This window comes from Crinia signifera, chromosome 2 (genome assembly GCF_055691185.1).
Source record: "Crinia signifera chromosome 2, ASM5569118v1, whole genome shotgun sequence".
NCBI classification, from domain to species: Eukaryota; Metazoa; Chordata; class Amphibia; order Anura; family Myobatrachidae; genus Crinia; species Crinia signifera.
Window position 1 is genome coordinate 311,638,504 of NC_139218.1, and position 20,187 is coordinate 311,658,690.

The 20,187-nt window shown below is 43.9% G+C and overlaps 1 protein-coding gene across 11 annotated transcripts in view; it reads right to left on the reverse strand.

Annotated features, from left to right (window-relative positions):
- ENOX1 (ecto-NOX disulfide-thiol exchanger 1) overlaps window positions 1-20,187 on the reverse strand; it is a 478,832-nt gene that overhangs the window by 368,603 nt on the left and 90,042 nt on the right. For 6 of the 11 annotated variants that reach the window (XM_083168953.1, XM_083168950.1, XM_083168942.1 and 3 more), the window contains one exon: window positions 1,938-1,997. The exons of 1 other annotated variant lie outside the window; for it this stretch is intronic. The gene's annotated coding sequence lies outside the window, so the exon portion shown is untranslated. Of the gene's footprint in view, window positions 1-1,937; window positions 1,998-11,849; window positions 12,008-12,080; window positions 12,139-20,187 lie in introns of those variants that run through there. 4 more of the 11 variants (XM_083168951.1, XM_083168945.1, XM_083168946.1 and 1 more) reach the window with 3 other exon arrangements.

Below are 20,187 nucleotides of genomic sequence, written 5' to 3' on the forward strand. Positions count from 1 at the left end.
GAGAAGAGATAAACTGGAGATAAAGCGGAGAACAGGTAAAAGGAGATAAAGCACCAGCCAATCAACTCCCAACTGTCTTTTTCAAACACAGCTGATTGGCTGTGCTTTATCTCTTCTCCGCTTTATCTCCAGTTTATCTCTTCTCCAAGCTTAATAAATCTGCCCCTCAGATTGGTCACTGTGAACTTCAGAGAGAGCTCAGCATCCAGGAGGAGATGGTAGAGAGGCAGCTGGAAGAGAGGACAGATCAGGAGAGGAGAGCTAAGGCCCCCATACATTAGGCCGACTTGTCCTAGGGACAAGTCGGACCCAATTTACCTGCGAGCCGCCCGGCAGCTCCCCGGGAGGCTCACATACAATTTGGCACTTGATGTGCCATTTTTTACATGGGATAAATCGCATGCGATTTATCCCATGTAAAAAAAAAAACCCGGGGAGCTGCAGGGCGGTGAGGAGTAGTGGGGGCGGGCAGCGGCGGCGGTGGTGGGGGCGGGCAGTGGCGGCCAGCGGTGGTGGGGGCGGGCGGCGGGTGCGGTGAGCGCTGCTGACCTGGCCGGGCAGTGTACTTACACATAGCAGCAGCAGGGACGGGACGCGTAGTGGTGGCTATTAGATTTTTAAAATATTTGTCAAATGACCGGCCGCTCTCTGATTGGCTGAGAGCTCTCAGCCAATCAGAGAGCGGCCGGTCATTTGACAAGTATTTTAAAAATATAATAGCCGCCACTGCGCGTCCCGTCCCTGCTGCTGCTATGTGTAAGTACACTGCCCGGCCAGGTCAGTCAGCAGCATTCGCCGGCGCTCAGGGACCCGCTGCCCGCCCCACTGCTCCCCCGGTGTCTGCATGCATATGCCTGTCAGGTGGCAGGCATATGCATACAGGGAGGTCGGACGTGATCGTATGTACAGACCGTCTGACCTCCCTGATCCGGTCCGATGCGCACGGGACCGCGCATCGGATCGGATCAGACATCACACACCTACGATTTTGGGCCGATTTCACCCGATTATCGGCACAAAGTGCCGAAATCGGATGAAATCGTCCCAAAATCGCATAGTGTATGGGGGCCTCTAGAGTTGTAGGTCATTAGCATAGAAGTGGTATTGAAGGCCAAAGGAGCTAATGAGCGCTCCCAAGGAAGAGGTGTACAAAGAGAACAGTAGGGGGCCATGGACAGAACCCTGAGGGACACCAACAAGTAGGATGGAAATGAGTGAGGTGGTGGCGGAAGCAGACACCGAGAGGTAAGAGGTTAACCAGTCAAGCACAGTGCTAGAGAGGTCAATGTTTTGGAGTGTGTGGAGGAGGTGAGGCTGAGCCAAGGTGTTGAAGGCAGCAGAGAGAAGTGGCCCCTGGATTTGTCCGAAAGCAGGTCATTGGTGACTTTCACCAGGGCAGTTTCAGTGGAGTGGGTGAAAATCAGATTGCAGGGGATCAGAGATGGATTTGTCAGATAGGCAGCTGGCAAGATGGCTGTACACCAGCCTTTCAAGTGGTTAGCTAGTGGGTGATGAAGGGTTAAGGTTGTTTTTTAGAATATGTGAGACCAGAGCAGGTTTGAAAGATGAGGGAAAGATGCTAGCAGAGAGTGAAAGGTTGAAGAGGTGAGCAAGGTAGGTGCAGCCAGTAAGGGAGAGGGAGCATAAGATACGGGAGGGTGGCTAAGGGGCAGGCGGGGGGGGGGGGGGGGGAAAGAGTGAGATGAGGGAGAAGATTTACATGTTTATAGTAGGAAGTGGAATAGTTGGAGGGGGAAGGATGATGGGGGTGGAGCGGCAGCAGAGGGGGGGTGGGGGCAGTGAGTGAAACTACATCTCACACGTACAGAAACAGAGGCAATCACAAGGTAGCAGACTAGCTTTCTAAGCTTTTGCTTTGAGCCAACTAATCTAGTTTATTAATATGCATGGTCATTAAACAATTGAACAGTGATTACCTTTTAAGTATGTATTGCTGTCAGCAGCCAATCATCTTTTCATCACACACAGCATAAAACCTGGGAGGAAAAAAAATGTATTCATGAATTTGTGTGTCCCAAAGTGCTGTACAATTAGTTCAATAAAGAATTCATCGTGAACAAAGTAATAAAACTAATAATATTTTAAGAAGTCACGTTTACAGGCGAGTGGTGGAGTGGAGGTTATTGGGGGAGGGGGGAGATGGTGTAAATGAACGGGCATACACACGTTGTCATTTTATCGTATTTTCAAAGCCATCTGTGTGAAGTGATCTAGATCGCTTAGAAATTATGCACAAAGGGCTCCGTGTGTACACTCCATAGCGATAGCAATGCACGGTCCTGTGTGTTGCTATTGTTGACTCAGATCTTGTGAGCATGCAGTCAAAATCTAGTTAGATCGCTTAGCAAGTGAGTTAAAAATGCTATGTGTGTGCAGAAACTGCGATAGCGATCTATGTCACCTGAACCACTTCCAGAATTTACATTTTTTTCCTTTTTTGCTTACCACAAATTGCTTAGAACACATCGCTACGTGTGTATGTGCAATCTAGGCACCAGGAAGTTCAAAGGAAAAATTGCCTACCCTAATTCACTTCGCACAAATCTCAACATGTACTGTATTTAGACTTGGCGTCTAGAAACTTTGCACCGGCCATGTGTATCTTGACATAGGCCCTTATTCAGATCTGATCGCACTACAAATTTGTTCTTAAAATGGGCAAAACCATGTGCACTGCAGGTGGGGCAGATGTAACATGTGCAGAGAGTTACATTTGGGTGGGGTGTGTTGAAACTGAAATCTAAATTGCAATGTAAAAATAATGCAGCCAGTATTTACCCTGCACAGAAACAAAATAATGCAAACAAATCTAACTCTCTCTATACAGGTTACATCTGCCCCACCTGCAGTGCACATGGTTTTGCCCATTTTGAGAACAAATTTGTACTGCGATCAGATCAGAATAAGGGCCAGTGTGTGGCAGATTCAAGTAAATCATGAAAAACTTGCCTTATCTTAAGGTCAGCAAACTGCATACAACTGCTACATGCCAGGTTTATAAGGCTATCTGCAGATTTAAAGCTAAGCAGATTTAAATCTAACCGCGGATATGTCTAACCCAGTGGTTCTCAAACTGTGGGTCCTGACCCCAAAGTGGGTCCCGGTCCTCTCAGTATGGGATCGCGACTCAATGTTGCTGACCATCATGCTTATAACTTTCCTAATCTCTGTCATTGATTTAAGGAATCTGTTACTTCAGACTCCTCCCATCATGTTGTGCCTCCACAATGCTGCCATGTATGTGCTGTCTGCTGACTACACATGTGATGTGATGACCTTCTGCAGTAACTTGCTGGGGTCCTGTAATTATTTTTATTGCCTGATGGGGTCCCAGAGCAATATAGTTTGAGGACCCCTGGTCTAACCCATCTGCAAGCATTAAGGAAAATGCAGTACATATGTGGCTAGCTTCAGATTTATTAATTTTTTAGCATTTTAAACATTTTCATACAATGTAATAGATGCCATCATTTAAATTCAAATTGCATTGTAGAATAGCTGAGAATTGTATCTCTGTGGCTTGTGGAGGGCAACAGATGGCATAAGGAATAATCAATATGTGAAACCGGATAAGGAAAGAGCATGCTATCTGCTTAATAAGGACACAGCGTTCTCTGTGGCATATTATATTCAATGCATTTTAAATATTTATTGTTAATAAATCTGAGTGTGAGCAAAGCATAAGAACAAATAAATACCAAACCTAACTAACTAGCTACACATTCAAATAAAGACTAAAACCAAACTTTGCCTTGAACCCAGTATACAGGAGAGTGAATTAGGACTACTGTGCAATACACACAGGGCCTGATTTTGTCAGAGTGAACATTCTAGTTCACTCTCTTTCTGACAAAATCCTTCTTAGATGGGCAAAACCATGTGCACTGCAGGTGGGGCAGATGTAACATGTGCAGAGAGAATTAGATTTGGGTGGGGTTTACTTCAAAGTGAGATCTATATTGCAATGTAAAAATAAAGCAGCCAGTATTTACCCTGCACAGAAAAAAAATAATTCACCCAAATCTAAATATATCTGCACATTTTACATCTGCCCCCTGCAGTGCACATGGTTTTGTCCATCTAAGAAGGAATTTGTCAGAAAGAGTGAACTAGAATAATGCCCACTGCACACAGATACGTTGAACTACAATAAACTCATAGACCATTTAAAATTGGGGAAAATAATCTACAATAAAAAAAAAATACTATTAAACCAATCTACAACAATGTAATTCACTCGGCTTCTGAAACTCAGTAGGCAGAGAAAAAGTGACATCTTTGCAGCCCTGCTTTGCAGAAAACCAATGCATGGGCTGCCAAATCCATACAACAGCCAGTGATTTCACCATAAATCAAATTATAGCATTCTCAGATTTTACCTGTAATATATCCCATTAGAACACTGTGCTAAATATGTAGTAAAGTGAAGAAAAAAATGCATTACTCCTGAAAGCCGAGCGGTGGAAAATATAACACTGGGTATTTATTTATTTATTTTCATGGTCCTGGATCTGATAATTTTGTTTCTGGGGTTTAACAGTCCATTTAAAGAAATAAAACTAAAAAAAAAAAAAACAGCAGCCGCAGCAGTGGCGGCAATATAAGGTTTTATTTTAGAGAAAAAGATGTAATCAGGTCACCTACTAGGGAGCCACCAGAGACCATGTAAAAGCACAGTGCTTAAATATTTCTGTGTACAGCAAGTTGGACTGCAATAATCTTGCTGTACAGAGATCTTCCCAATGGACTGATGTACTATGCTGCAACAGCCTCCATATTCTGTCCATTGGAAGGGGAATTTCCCTCATCTTACTATTAATGAACCCAATGCATAACAGGCTGCATGCATCATTTACTATGGTTCAAAGTAGATGTATAGCCTCTGCTGTGTTAGGAAATGACTACCTTTACAGCAATATTAAAAAAAAAAAAATGATAATTTTTAGGAGGCAGCCTGTCAATAGGGAAAAAAAAAAAAAAAAAAAATCGATGTATTTTAATAGCACATCAGGCGGTAGATGTACTCGCAAGGTGACCCCTCCAGCATTTCTTATGGACAGCCATACCTTTTATCAGTGGCGAGAGGGTGCGAAGGTTTTCTGGTTGCCTCACTATACAATAGGCAGAACATCAATAATAAATGTCAGCTACTTCAACTCATATGAAGGCAAAGAGATTAACATAAATGAACATCCATGCAGAGACTCTTCAAGGTCAGCCTGCTCTTAACCTGATCAGTAGATTGTCAGGTTTACATAAACTCACAATAGATCTTTATGAATAAAATAGACGAAAGATTCTGACAAAATCTGTGCTTAATGTAACAAAACTAAAAAAAAAAAACAGGGAAAGTTTTGACATAACTGTGGGGAAAAAAAACCAATTTTTAACACAATTTGCTTATGAAAAATAAACAGCTACATTATCACATTGCAATTTAGGCAAAGACCATCTTTAAAGCCCCCATCCACTACAGTAGTGACTAGCATCCTCAACATCGGTCCACAAGGCACACAGAGGTCGGCTACACTATAAGATTACCTGTCCAATCTTTCTTGTTAGAGCAAAAATATTGTAATGTATGGGAGCAAATGGTTGACTGTCATTTGCTCCCAAAAGTCAGAAACTGGGCAAAAATGGTCATTCGGATGAATTGGTTAAATCAAATGGATTTACCCAAATCAATACTCAAAGCATGCTAGATCACCTTAAACTTGGGTAGGATTCAGTCCATCAAAGGATGCTGCCCACTGGAGGGGGGCTAGGGTTAGACTCCAGGGAATGGTTGGGCTGTTTAAGGGGGACATTAGTCTAAGAGGTTAGGACTATATATGGGCCCTCTAACCTGCACATTGGCCCTTGTTGCAGCTCAGACTGCTGGTCACAAGTAGTATGATTTGTGTGAGGTATGGGGAGTGCTCAATTGTTAATTCCCAAAAAGTGGACATAGAATAAATGTAACCAACTTTATATTTGAGATGTGCTAATGGTCACAGCTCCGACACTCCCTACAAATGCCTACTGCTGGCCAGGCTTGCATCACCAGCACAACCCTCCCCTTCCTTCACACAGGCCACAGCTACAGATGGAACCCAAAGCTTCTGCACCCCCGCACCAAGCACTGGCCACAGCTGTGACTGACATTCGCACTCCCCTCCACAGTGCACAGCTCCTGCATCTGCAATCCATCCGCCCGCACTGTACGAATTTGCACAGCATCCAATTACCAATAGATTGCACATGGATCTGGGCCACAATGCTGCATGTGCAATTCTGTCCACCATGTAAACCTGCTTCCTTTGTTTTCTTCGTTAGCCATTCGCAAGTTGATTGACGAGCCGTTTGGTGTGGGACATGTGCTCCGGTCTCGATCAGGCCGATTTCATTGCAGCCGCTGAGTCAGTCCCTGGCTACTCAGAGTCTGCGTTCAGTGGTGACCAGCGGGTGAAATAATTTGATTGTGACTCGCCCATTGGCGAGCGGCTTATGAATGGATTTGGACATATTGGTACAGCTGCAAATAGATTAGCAGCCATACATATCTATTTGCACAGCGAGCATATTCATTCACAAGGCGGGATTCCACTCTAGTGAAACAGTGGTTACCTGATCGCTAGCCGCTGCAAATTTGCTGCCAAGCAATCAGGTCTGAATCGGACCCAATATCTGCAGCTATTTCCCCCCAAACCCACTCTGTGCTGGCCAGCGCTGAGCACCGGCAGCACTTAGCATGCAGGATTTACGGCTGTGCAGCGTGGTGTTAGAGCTCATGCACATGCTCAGAGCCACACACCTGCCTGCCGTGTCCTCCCGCCTAAAGACAGCTGCACAGTCTGGGCAGGAGAAATGCCCCAGGATCGCCTCCCTACACACTGGTGTGTGAGCCAAAATGCATAATGAATGGGCAATGCAAGGTCAATGCAATGGATTGAGTTCACAATCAAGAAGCAGGAGAAGTCCGGACTACATTATTACATTAGCCAAGATCAGTGTGCATGGAGCTTGCTATTACACAGGTTTATGTTAACCTAGAAATGTAGAAACTGGAGATACAAAGAGTGCCCCACTATATATGGCTATATGCACGATAGGAATGGGACTCAATAGTAGATATAGTAAAAAGAAAAAAAAAAATCATCAGCGGGAAACGTATTATTTGCTGATCGGAGAGACTTACTTTGAACACCACAAATGGCTATGTACTATAGCTGATACAACACAGTTAGGGGTAAATTTACTAATGCTTCTAAAGATCAAAAGACGTGATTTTGCCGACAGCAACCAATCAGATTCTATCATTTTCTAGCACGCAATAGTGAAATGCTGGACAAAATCGGATTACTGGCTGGGGGCAACATCACCTTTTTTCATTTTTAGAAGCTTTCGTAAATGTACCCCTTAGAGCTCACTTTTAAATAACACTTATTCAGAACAACTCTTCAGTGTTTCCAGAAGCTGCCACACATTCTCTTTAATCAAACTTTAAAGTCCTACAGAACACCCGAGGTCCATCTTAAATGCACAAAACTGTCATGTATTTGTCAAATGAGGTTTTGATATAAATTTAATACCTTAGCGGCAACTCACACAGCAGAAAATATGTAGGAAAGGTAAGGCTCCTTTTTAACAAAGCAACAGTCAATCATTTTCACCAGATTCAACCAGGAACAGAAAGTCAACTACTACAATAAATCAAGGTTCGCAGGATTACTAACTGTGTGAATGACAAGCTACCTTTAAGGGTGTTCTATAGGTCATTACAACGGTAGTGCTTACAACCATTTTTGTTTAAACAATTCACGAACTGTAATTAGTGCCGAGCGGTCACTCCCATGCCTACTCAAATGTGCTCGCTGTTATATTTCTGCTCCCCCCCCCCCCCCCCCCCCCCCCTAGCGCAGGGTAAACAGCATTGCGCTAGGAGACTTAAGTTTGAGAATGACTAACCCCCCCCCCCCCCCAAGTACTGGTATTATCTGAAATAACAGCATGCTGATTTCAATAGCTCTGGAAGCTCCCTCCCAGCTCTGTACACAGCACTCTGAATTGAATCGGCCCCATTGATATCAGGTAATCACATTCATACGATATTTAAGTACAATGTGTATACACCGGTGCATTATTATGATAGAAACAAGATAAATGTGTGTATTACCCCTTTCACAAGGCAACTAATTACTGGGTAAAAGCCGGTTTCTTGCCAGCTCGACCTGGTAATTAATGCAATGTGAAAGGGGTTAGTTACTGGGTGCAGCAAACGGGTAGCAACACAGCAATAAGAACTGGTAAGAAGGCAGAGTGCTTACCCGTTCGTCGCCGTGCAGCGTGAACGGGTTAAACGGGTCGGGCTACCCGTTTCCCTTTCACATTATGGAGGAAGCAGCGCTTGGAGCAGCGCCAGGTCTAAGCATTTCCTCCTCCACCGCCCCTGATGTCAGCAAACCGGCAATATTGCAGGTTCACTGTTTGCAGTGTGAACAGACCACACATGCAGGGTCACACCATGACTGAACTGGTTAAAAGTCCCGGTGCGACCCTGCATTTGCGCAGTGTGTGTGATGAGTGTGTGAAACAACCCTCAAACATCCTATATAATAAAAGACTGATGCTGCTGCTGCTCCTCCTCATCCTCCTCTCTGTGTGGGGATTCAAGTGTTTTACACACTGGCAGCCACAAGTTATGACATTACTACTGTATTGTTCAGTCATTCTGCAGGCTGGAATCGCCATGCTGCAATATAAACACTGAATGTGTTTCTATGAGCCATGGGAGCGAATTAGATGAGTGCACGGCAATGGGATCGCACCAATCACCACGAGGGAGGCACGTGACGATTGGCGCGGCAACGATGAGCATTACCACATCTGTACATTATGGTTACTTTGTATGGAAGGGACAAAGGCTCATTTTAAACAATGTGCTTGAAAAATGACAGAAGCCGATTGGTTGGTACTTTACCTCTCCCCAAGTATTGATCATTTTCTACCAATAAAAAAAGTGACTAGTGCACATGCTGAGAAAAGTAGGACTGTTCTCACAATCAGAGGTGTGGGAGCAATGCAGTCACAGTTACAGCCATTACCAGGAAGCTCCCGGATATGTGGCGACTTTGCCCACATTTCAGAAACAGGCTGTGAGTGCGCAAACTGCAGTTTTGCTTAATAGATCACTGCTGCCATTTATCTTGTATATATTAAAATCACTGTCTGCTTGAAATTTTGAATCATTGAGAACCTGTCAAGATTTACTAAACTTTGCCCCAAATACATGAATCAAAAGAAAATTTGATACGCTTTCTTGGATTTAAACTTTCCAATTACCAAGAATGTGATCTGACATATGCAGTGCACTATGCAGGTTGCCTGTCAAAACAGAAATAAAACATCTGATACAATAATATCATAAATGTGAGAGAAAACAAACAAAAAAAAGAGCTAACAGGCAATGTTTATAACAAGGTGGGTGCGGTACGAGCAAACAAGGCAACAGAAGGGGTGATGGCGAGTCAGACAATGGAGGGGAGACTAGGGGCACCTTCACTATTAAATATTAGCCTCTGAACTGTGCTGCGTTTCCTCCTGCCTGCTCACAGCCGCTTCCCCCATCGGGCAGCATAGCATTGGGCCCCAGAGCTACCGCCATTTTAAAATGGTGGTATCCTAGGCGCTAACCGTGCATGTGCAGACCTACAGTGCACAGCAGAAAACAGGGAATGGGTCGTTACAGGAGTTCCTGTTCCTGCATCCCGCCAATAGAGTTTCATATTGCAATAAGTTCCTGGGTGGTAGATCCCGTCCAGATTGCATTGTATATGCGAACCTATGGTAAATGGGCCCAAGTGAGAATGTGAGCAGAGGAAGTGAAATCAGCTTGGAGACTGCTAGATTTTGAGAAACAGGACATTTTTTTCTTAGTTTACAACTTTGGAGGCTAGTGGACAGTCTGGGTGTGGCAGTATATCATATTGGCAGGGGAAGAAGGCTTGGAGACACAGAGGAATGTGGATATCAGTGGAGAGACGAAACATTATAATTGGCAAAATTAATAGTAGCTGGATAGAAACCTCAAATTTTATGGGACATGCAGGACTTCATTGAAATATCTGCAGCATTACATAAAGTTTCACATCTGTTGTAAGGAAATGAAATACATTTAGCAAAATCTACTATTAAGCCCCATACAACAGATGGGATATATCGCCGAGCGATATATCGCTCAGTGTCCCGTTTGAATTAGCTACCAGAGATGGTCGCTGATGAAAAAGAAACTGCCGGGGGAACCTGGCAGTGGAAATTAGCTGGTCGCAGGAGCATTTTCCTGCGACCAGCGATCACTACGAGGGAGAAAACGGGAGCACGCACCAGGCGATATATATCGCCAGTGCACACTAATGACCATATTGCCCGCGATATTAGACAAAAATCGCCTCCGTGTGTACACAGCCTTATACTATGTTTAGGCATCAATATAGTACTTTGTGCATCACAAAAAAGTAATAGCATGAGGCCTTACAGTTATCTATAAGTTGTACCAGGAAACCAAGGACATAATAAAGGTGCCCATACACTAGTGCGATTTTTAATGGAGTCCGTATATTTATAAATTATTTTGATCAAGGTCCAGAAAAAAAAAAAATGATATCCTCCCCATTCCCCTCCCACTGCATAGCATCCATTAAAAAACCAATACGACCATCCTATATTAAATCTTACTGGGAGTTGGCTGTCATGATCCACGCTGCCACAGCTGCTCCTGACGGGTCCTCATACCGTCGCAGCAATCTTCAAGCAGCGCTGCGGCAGCCTTAACACATGGCGCCGACTGATCTCACTAGCTGTCGGCGGATGCGCAGTGCCATTACCAGCCGCAATGCATCCCTGGGACCGCTGCAGGCGGATAGAAAAGCTGACTGTCTAAACTCCTGAATCTAGCAGTGCCGCACTGCTAGTTTCAGGAGTTTACGCGGTCCGCTTTTCTATCCTTTGTGGTCCGGAGATGGACCGCGGTCCGCCAGTTGCCAGTCCCTGGCCTATAGTATTAAATCTTCTGTCTATATTTAAGTAGACAGAGATAACATGACCACAAAAGGTGTTTTAGAGCAAACATACGCAGGCATCCTAAATACAGGAACAATGAATTGTGGACAGTTTTCTTCCCTGAGAAATCCAGAAGTTTGATCTAAGAAACAAAGCATAACATAAGCCACCTACAGAACTCCTGTAAAGAAAAAGACTACACAAAGCATAAGAGGAGATTTGTCTGAATGGGAAAATGAAGCACCCAGCCACCACCTCACAGTACAGTAGCTGCTGGATAAAACACTCCCAGTTGATAAAGGAGTAAAGCATGACATTTTCAGGGGTGAGCACTCCATGCAGCTGTAATTGACATGTATTAATTCTGACATTTCCTTAAAAAACAGTGCTTTACCTTATACAGTATCCTCACCCACCACCCCTGTCTCACTCTTCTTACAGCTAAAAAACAAGACACTGACCTTCCAATGTAATTATCCTCCCACAGCCCCATGGGAGCTGTACAATAGTTTACAGGTAGGTTTTCTTATATACCCTCACAGAGCATTTGTGTTGTATATTAGATTTGGTGACTTTATGATGTGTATTACTGCTTCAGGTCTGTCCCACACAGCTGCAATATCATATATAGTGTGTGTGTGCCCAGCAGGATGCTCGCTTCCCATGTACCTGCCGCACACAGGATGGTACCCAACCCAGGTGACAGTCCCACTGCAGTCGGCACATCACAGGGCGCGCACCACCCAGCCACTGGCAGCAGTTCCGCATAACATTACTGTACTCAAACATACCCGGGCACTGCCCAGACCAGAGATTGGGCTGTACTCTGACTGGACGTATTGTAAACTGCACAACGTTTCCAGGGAGGCGCAGGCGTTCCCCTCTGTGGATCAGGCGGCTCTGCCCGCACGAACCAGTTAGTAAAGTACCGGAAACAAAGCGGAATAACCACATCGCCCAAAGCAGTAGCAGTATACACACACAAACACACGTGTACACACTAGAGCGCCAACATCACTCACTATGCTTCCGTCAGAAGAGACATTCTCTCTGTAACAGCTGCAGCTCCCCGCGGTCTCCAGAAAAATGGCGGATATCGGTGAAGTCACTCAGTTTGTTCGCCTATGTACTACTCTTTTGGTATATTGGTCCCTCTGTTTTCTTGTGTGGTACACTTTAAAAACAAGCGTGGGACCAGTTAGTGCCAAGACCTCACGTGTTACAGGAAATGACTGGATATGTTGTTTATAGCATTGTAAAATCATTCAGTTGTAGCTTTATATTATACACATTTTTAATGTGTGTTTATATCATGGATGCCTACCTGTCTCTCTCCTTCAGGGAGAAAATGCAGTACTTCTTTACTTTCACGGCACCAGCATGGCGCCGCGCTACTTCCGGGTTACGCTCGCCACAAACTAAGTAAAATAAACAAAGTTAACGCCATGCCAACATGGATAGTTCATACCTCCACTATCCATGTTGGCATGGAGTTGATTTTAATTAGCGTGGCGAGCCACCGAGCCCGCAGCGTGGGCGAGCCCCGCAAGGGGACTCTGACGCGCGGCGCCATGCTGGCGCCGTGAAAGTAAAGAAGTACCGAAAATGCTATCTATCTCATATATATATATATATATATATATATATATATATATATATAGCGATCCTGGGTGTCCGGCACAGCCTCCTAGAATCCGTTACTGCATGGGTGCCCGCACATGGAGATAGGTAGGTAGAGACAGGAGATGCGGCACACCATTCACTTAAACAGGGACAAATTTGTATTGCATAAAAGCAACGTTTCAATGCCTAACAGGCATTTTCATCAGGCTTCTGATGAAAATGCCTGTTAGGCATTGAAACGTTGCTTTTATGCAATAAAAATTTGTCCCTGTTTAAGTGAATGGTGTGCCGCATCTCCTGTCTCTACCTATATATATATATATATATATATATATATATATATAAATATATATAAATAAAATCGGTCCCCCGTGGGTTTGCACGGGGGACAGATTTTTTGCAACTGTGCATAGTAATTTCTGCACATGTGCAGCTGCTGTGCGCGAGTGGCCATGGCGAAAAGACTATTCGCTGGGCGCTCGCACACAACAGTGCGGGTCGGCGACCATCAAATGGATTGGTCCCCGCAAGCAAGGCCGCGAATGGTTGTTTATGCATAACATCCATTCGCATGCTGGCGGGCGGCGTCTGGTGGACTCATCTGGTGAATTTGCTGCCTTGCGAGAATAACCTCCTATGTCTGCATATTACCCATCAGAGGTCAAGGCAAAATATAGCAACCAGCACACCAATTTAGCAAATTAAAAAGACTTTAATTCACAAACATAGACTTCGTTAAATGACATAAAAGTTAAAAATATCTCAGTCAGATAAATGGATAATTATATGGGCATTGGCATATGCACACATCATGGCGTAAAGTATCCTACTGCCTTCCAACATTTACACAGCCAACAATACCATTTTGGTGCTATACACCTTCATCCTATACACTAAGGACCTTATTCTAATCCACACGTAATGCTGCGAATTTCACAGCGTTCTGTGTGGCTGCAACACCACCTGCTGGGCTGCCCCCTCGCACGCTGCAATCCCCCGCACAAGGCTGCAAATGGATGTTTTGCATAAACATCGATTCACAGCCTTGCGTGCGGGGACAAAATCAGGTACTTATATGTTAGTTGGGCGCCCACTAAGCTATTTGCTTAGTTTTCCGCATCCGCACGCCACGCTTCATGCTCGCCACACTATATAAAATCATCTCCATGCCAACATGGATGGTGGGGGTATGAGCGTACTACAGTGGACGCCCAACTAACATATAAGTACCCAAAATCATTTGATGGTCACCTCTGTGACCGCCCCAGATCTCCCCCCCCCCCCCCAGATCTCCCCCCCCCCCCCATTGGTGAATTACCATGAGACGCCATTCCCATGGGCGCATTGTGACCTATATATAGAGTAGCCTACTCGCTAAGTATAGCTTAGTACATTAAAAGTATATTTGGCTTGCTAGGTTCAGTCAGCACACCTGTATTCTAAGATCTCTCAATGCTACATTTAACCTGTAAGTCCAGGATTTATTCAGTTAACAATTTTATAACTTCCAGTCCATTGTCCATATTATTGGTTCCAGCAGGTTAAGTGCATACCTACTTCTTGCATGCTCAATCCCAGCCAGTCATTAATCACCCTACTCATCTGAGATATTCTGAGAGACCTGGGCAGAGGGCCGCAACCCACACATCAGTTGCATAAAAGTCTAAACTCCCGTGTAGGAGAGAGCTGGCCATGCCCCACAGTGTTGAAAATGGGAGGCGTGCCTAGCAGGACCATCATTCCCACAAAGCAATACCCCCGTTTAAAGAGGCCATGCCACTGGCTTACTAGTGCACAGGTTCAGGTCCTCAGGACGCCACACAGTGCATGTTTTGCAGGACTCCTCACAGAATCAAGTGAAATAATTAGCTCCACCTGTGGATCTTTTAAATTGTGTCAGTCAGTAATGAGTGCACCTGTCTGGTGACCTGATAAACGTTAACTGTGTGGGGTCCTGAGGACCGAGTTTGAGAACCACTGCATTAGAGTAACCAGCTGCCAAATTCACTAATAACTGTTCCAACCCAGCCCACCTGAATTTGAATGGATGTTAACTGTATACAGTTAATGTTTATCATCTCATTCCTCATTTCCATTGTATGAGGGAATGTATGTAAAACCATATTATTCCATAAGACCCATCAAACACAGGGCCTTATTCTAGTTCACTCTTTCTGACAAAATCCTTCTTAGATGGATAAAACCATGTGCACTGCAGGTGAGGCAGATGTAACTTGTGCAGAGACAGTTAGATTTGGGTGGGGTTTTACTTCAAAGTGAGATCTATATTGCAGTGTAAAAATAAAGCAGCCAGTATTTACCCTGCACAGAAACAAAATAACTCAACCAAATCTAATTCTCTCTGCACATTTTACATCTGCCCCCCTGCAGTGCACATGGTTTTGTCCATCTAAGAGGGATTTTGTCAGAAAGAGTGAACTTGAATAAGGCCCACAGTGGAGACATACAAGCTTCACACAGATGCAGTGAAACTAGTGACCCCAGTGCTGTGTTGTACAACTGCTAACCACCATTCTATTACTTATTGACAAGCTTGAAAATACATATAGAGCTAATTTGTATACAGCATACAATAAAAAGCTTTATATTAAATCGAGATAACATTTTGTGACGCCTCATTCCCTTGGCACAGTGTCACTAGCGCACCAAAAGGAATTAAAGGGAGACAGAAAGCGCCCAGCCAGATGCACTGCTCAAATAGCAGCGGCCCCCAGCACTTTTTCCCTCCACTGTTGAAGTCCGATTCTGATAGGCTGGGCCCACCCCTGGGTATTGTACCAGCTGCATGTGTGTGAGGTATTTCCAAGACTGGTGGCCTCTTCCCTGGCTGCCTGGCCAGTCCAAATTCTTAAAAGTGTACTGGCCTGGAGGCAAAGAATGCTGGCAGCTTTGAGACGGTAAATGAAGAGGACATTGAAAATGTTAAAGACCACTGTTTATTACACTGTAATACAGTTTGAGGGACATTGGGAACAAATGACCTTGATTCCATTTAATTCTTATGGTAAATCAAATTATTGTTTTTTTGTGCTTTTTAGAATTACTGCTATACATATTATTAGACAGCAACTTTCTGGCTGCTCCCTCTAGGAGGTGCAGCTGACGGAGGTATAGCTCAATATATTGCACAGTCAGGGGCATGCTGCCACATGTGACCCGTGGCTGCTCCTTTACATCATCGTGGTCATGGCCTCCACTTTACAATGCCAAGATTACCATCAATGTAGAGTAGGGGTGTGGCTATGATCGGGGGCGCCGACAGCTATGCCAGGCCTCGGTCAAATAAGAGGGCATGGCCAAATTGAGGGGAATGGCCAATGGGAAGAGGTATGGCCACCCCACTGTAAAAAAAAAATCTTGCAGGGGCTGGCAGGCAGCATCGCATTCCCATTCGGGGAGAGAGAGACAGGCTGTCATTGAAGCTGCCTCTCTCTTAAGCTCAGAACACAGCACTGAGCAATGTGTGCTGGGCTGGGGAGAGAGGCTGTTCTCCTCTATTATTTTTGAATAGTTAATTAGGAAAGCGTAGGAGCAGGGATTGAAGGGAAAATAATCATGTCATATGATATGCCTGAAATGGTCTTGACGTATTATAAAATTAGATTTATAGTGAATATAGTTTGAACCTTTACCGTTTCAAAAGTGACTTATCCGCAATGACAAAGATGACCGTACAGCTGTATTAAACCAAAATACTGTAACAACAATAAATGGTAGATTAAGAGATCATTATACAAATAATCATGGCTGGATTAAATGCCACATGAGCAAGGAGCTGAAAATATTTGACGGCCTATGCTGAGAGGGGGAGGAGCACAGACCAGTGCTGTGTGGGTGTGGCCAGTGCTATGTAGGTGTATACCTACACTATCACCCCCTCTATTTTCCTACCAGGATAAAATTAGAAAAATTGCATAATTTTGTTAGAAAACTAGAAATACAAATTTTAGTTATGTCTATGATTTATTGCAAATGTGTGGACAGATAGGCAGCTTTTCACCATCAGTGTACCATGATGATGAGACTATTTTATGTTGATGTCTGGAGCTCCATCCACCCCGTTGTTATACTGGCACTGCTACTAATAGTAAAACAAATACAGTAAAACAGATTACTAGCAGCTATGCATGAACTTCTCCAACAGACACGTAAATGACATCACTAGAAGTGACAGGCGGCCTGCGGAGAGATGCAGACCATTAAACATGGCAGCACAGAGCCTAGGCAGGAAGTCCATTACTTTCAGTTTAATCTAATTGTACCATTCATATTCCTACCTTGTCATGGCACGTTAAACACCTTACTATAAATGTGCACAAAACTATTTACACTTACATTCCTTCCTGAATTTAAACTGTTCTGTAAAAAACATAAATAAATGTACATTTATTTCAGAAGGAAAAGAACAAAAAAAAAAAAATCAGGTCATCCATTCTTTACATGCAATTACTGCTGTAACAATTGATTCTGCTAAGCTGATCCAAACACTTCCAGCTCCCGGTGTGAAATGCAACTTCCTAGAATTATCTTTATTCCATGCTTAATAGAGCGTCTCTTCATAGCGATATTACAATCACAGACCTGGTGTCTTAGTAAACCATTACATATACCAGACTAAGAGCCTTAGAATCTCAGGTCCGTTGACATGAAAGATGGCTTGCTGCACGCACCTGCTTCAATTGGCTTTTGTGCTTGAACTAAGCTAATCCATACCGTCTTTCAATTAATAAATAGCCTAACTTGACTTTTACTTGGGAAAATCTATAAAAAACACACATTATTTATTCTTTAGAAATATTGGTTTAAAAAAATGCTCAAGAGCAAACTGTAATCACACACACGAGCACACACATGCTAGAGTAGTTACTACAAATATAGAGAGGACTTTGTCATCTTTATTGTCTTTGGGGTTGATCCTATTAGCTGCAAGGGGTCCGAGGTGCCGTTCAGCTGCCATTCAACGGCACACAATGTAAGCTGATCTCGCACCCTTTGCTGGGGCGAATTCGCTTAAAATTACTCACACCCCTATGGAGGTACGAGAGCTTTTAGGCAAATTACATCCGCTGTAAAGTGCGCTGGTTCCTTGATGATCTGCACTCGCGAATCATCCGCATCTAATAGGATCGACCCCTTTCTATTCAACATTTTCTTTGCAGTGCCTACATATATTAACTCATCCATTGAAGGGGGAAGCTGGACTCATCACAGGGCAATGGCTGGTCAAATGAAAATGAAGGGCCAAATGTAGTAGGGTGCGAGAATCAGAAGGACGTCAACTTAATCTACACGGCACTTGTTAGACCTCATCTAGAATTCGGAGTGAAATTCTGGGCTCCAAACTACAAAAAAGACACCGTAGAACTGGAAAGAGTCCAGAGAAGAGAAACCAAATTTATAAAAAAGGGATGAGGAAAAGACTAACTAAATTGATACTGTTCACGCTAGAAAAGAGATGCCTAAGGGGAGACATGCTTAACAGGTACAAATATATTAATGGCAATCTGTCAGGCAGCCTCTTTACTTTGAAATCAGTTACTAGGACACGAGGACATGCACTTAGACTGGAGGAGAGAAGGTTTAGAACACTTAGAAGGAAGGGCTTTATTACAGTCAGGGCAGTAAAATTATGGAACTCTCTTCCATGTGAGGTGGTGTCGGCAGATACAATAATGTCATTTAAATTAAGGCTAGACAATCATTTATTAGATAAAAACATCCAGGGATATAATCAGTAATCATAGGTGAAACTTGATGGACGTAAGTCTTTTTTCAACCTAAACTACTATGTAACTAAGGCCAGTATTCAATGCTCCCGATTCACCATTTTTTCGGCGAATTGGGCTGTTTTCACTCCTTGCGGTGAATTTTTTTCACTGAAAATATGATTCACCCTATTCAATGTTCACTGTTCGCCGAAAGCGAACAGTGAATGCCGGCCAGTTCTCCCTTTCATGCTCGCTGCAATTCGCTGGTGTATTTCAATGAGGTTTTCACTGGGATTCGCCGAGAGTGTATTCATTGCTCAAATGGAGAACTGCTTTCTCCATTGATTTTCGCCATGATTCTCCATTTTACATTCGTCATCTTTTTTAGGTGAACTAGAATGTGATCTTTTAAAATAAAGCGTTTTTTGGGGGGGGGGTTTTGTGTAAAAAAATCTGATTTTTTTTTTTCTGTAAAGGGGCATGCTATTTTTATTCATGTGCTTGCAGCACATTTTTTTTACACATTCGGCAGCATGTGGTCCCGATCATTACATATGCACGATCAGGACCCGTGAGTGCAGCGGCTCCCTAGCACAGCCCCCTGCCAGCTCTAGGGGGGCTCTCCCTGAGTCAGTGCCAGTCCTCCTTCACCTCCACAGTGTCCGACGCAGGCAGGGAGGCTTCCATCTCCCTGCCTGCAGCTGTCCCCCTGCTCCCTGGCGGCATTCGCCGGGGGGGTTAAAATTCCCCGCCAGGGGCAGAGAGCCCCTGAGGCGTTGAATAGGGCGGAGGGGCAGCTGCCGGGCGAATCTCCATGAAGGGAGAGTTGCGGCGAAAGTGCAGCGAATCCTACACAAGATTCGCTGCCGCCCGCGATTCTACCCATTGAATACCTGCCTAAGCAGGAATGTCAGAGAGGTTTTTTAAAGCAGCAATCAATTACAAGGCAAAAAAATCAACCTGGTTTTTCAGTGTAAATGAATGCCGCTTGAAGAAAAAAAAGGAAAACTCTCCCAAAATCTCTTACTTACAAATTCTCACACCCTATTACCTTTTTCACAAAAGTACCCTGATGCTGTACTGCGCAGCCCTCATCAGACCACCGATCCCTGGACCCTGGGGAGGTAAGTATGAATTTTTTTGCACTGTGAGCAGATGTCCATCGGACACACACAGCTGATCCCCCTGGCCCTGTTCCTGCACCGCCTAGGAGCAGAGAAAGCTGCATAGAAGTCCAAAATTCGCATCTGAGCCCTGTGTTATTATCACAGGGCTAAATGGATTTTTGTCTTTATTTTTTTTTGTCCATATCACATTTACTATTATAAGTATGGGAAATGCAATGGGCTTACTAATACATTTGAATTGAAGGGTTTGGAGCAGTTTTTCTCAAAAACTGCTCCAAAAGCCTTTTAGTACATTCAAAGGAAACTAAAACATTATTTTATCAAAAATGATGGTCTTAAATAGGCCCCTTAATGTGATCACACCACAGATTGTATGTATCCAACATATGCTGCATTTTTAGGCAAGGTAGGTGATGTGTAAAAATCAGTTCACTGTAATATCATATTGGATACATTACACATAGTATAGTACATTATGTTAAAGATAGCATAAAGCGTATGCACACAAAATATAGACATACAGTATGATTTATTGTTTCCATGTGCCCTAACATTAAAGATCAAATGACACATTTTTCTTATGTTACTCTTGTCTGTGCATACGGTGGCAGCAGATGGGAATCTACTGAAGCAGCAAACATGTGCTATCC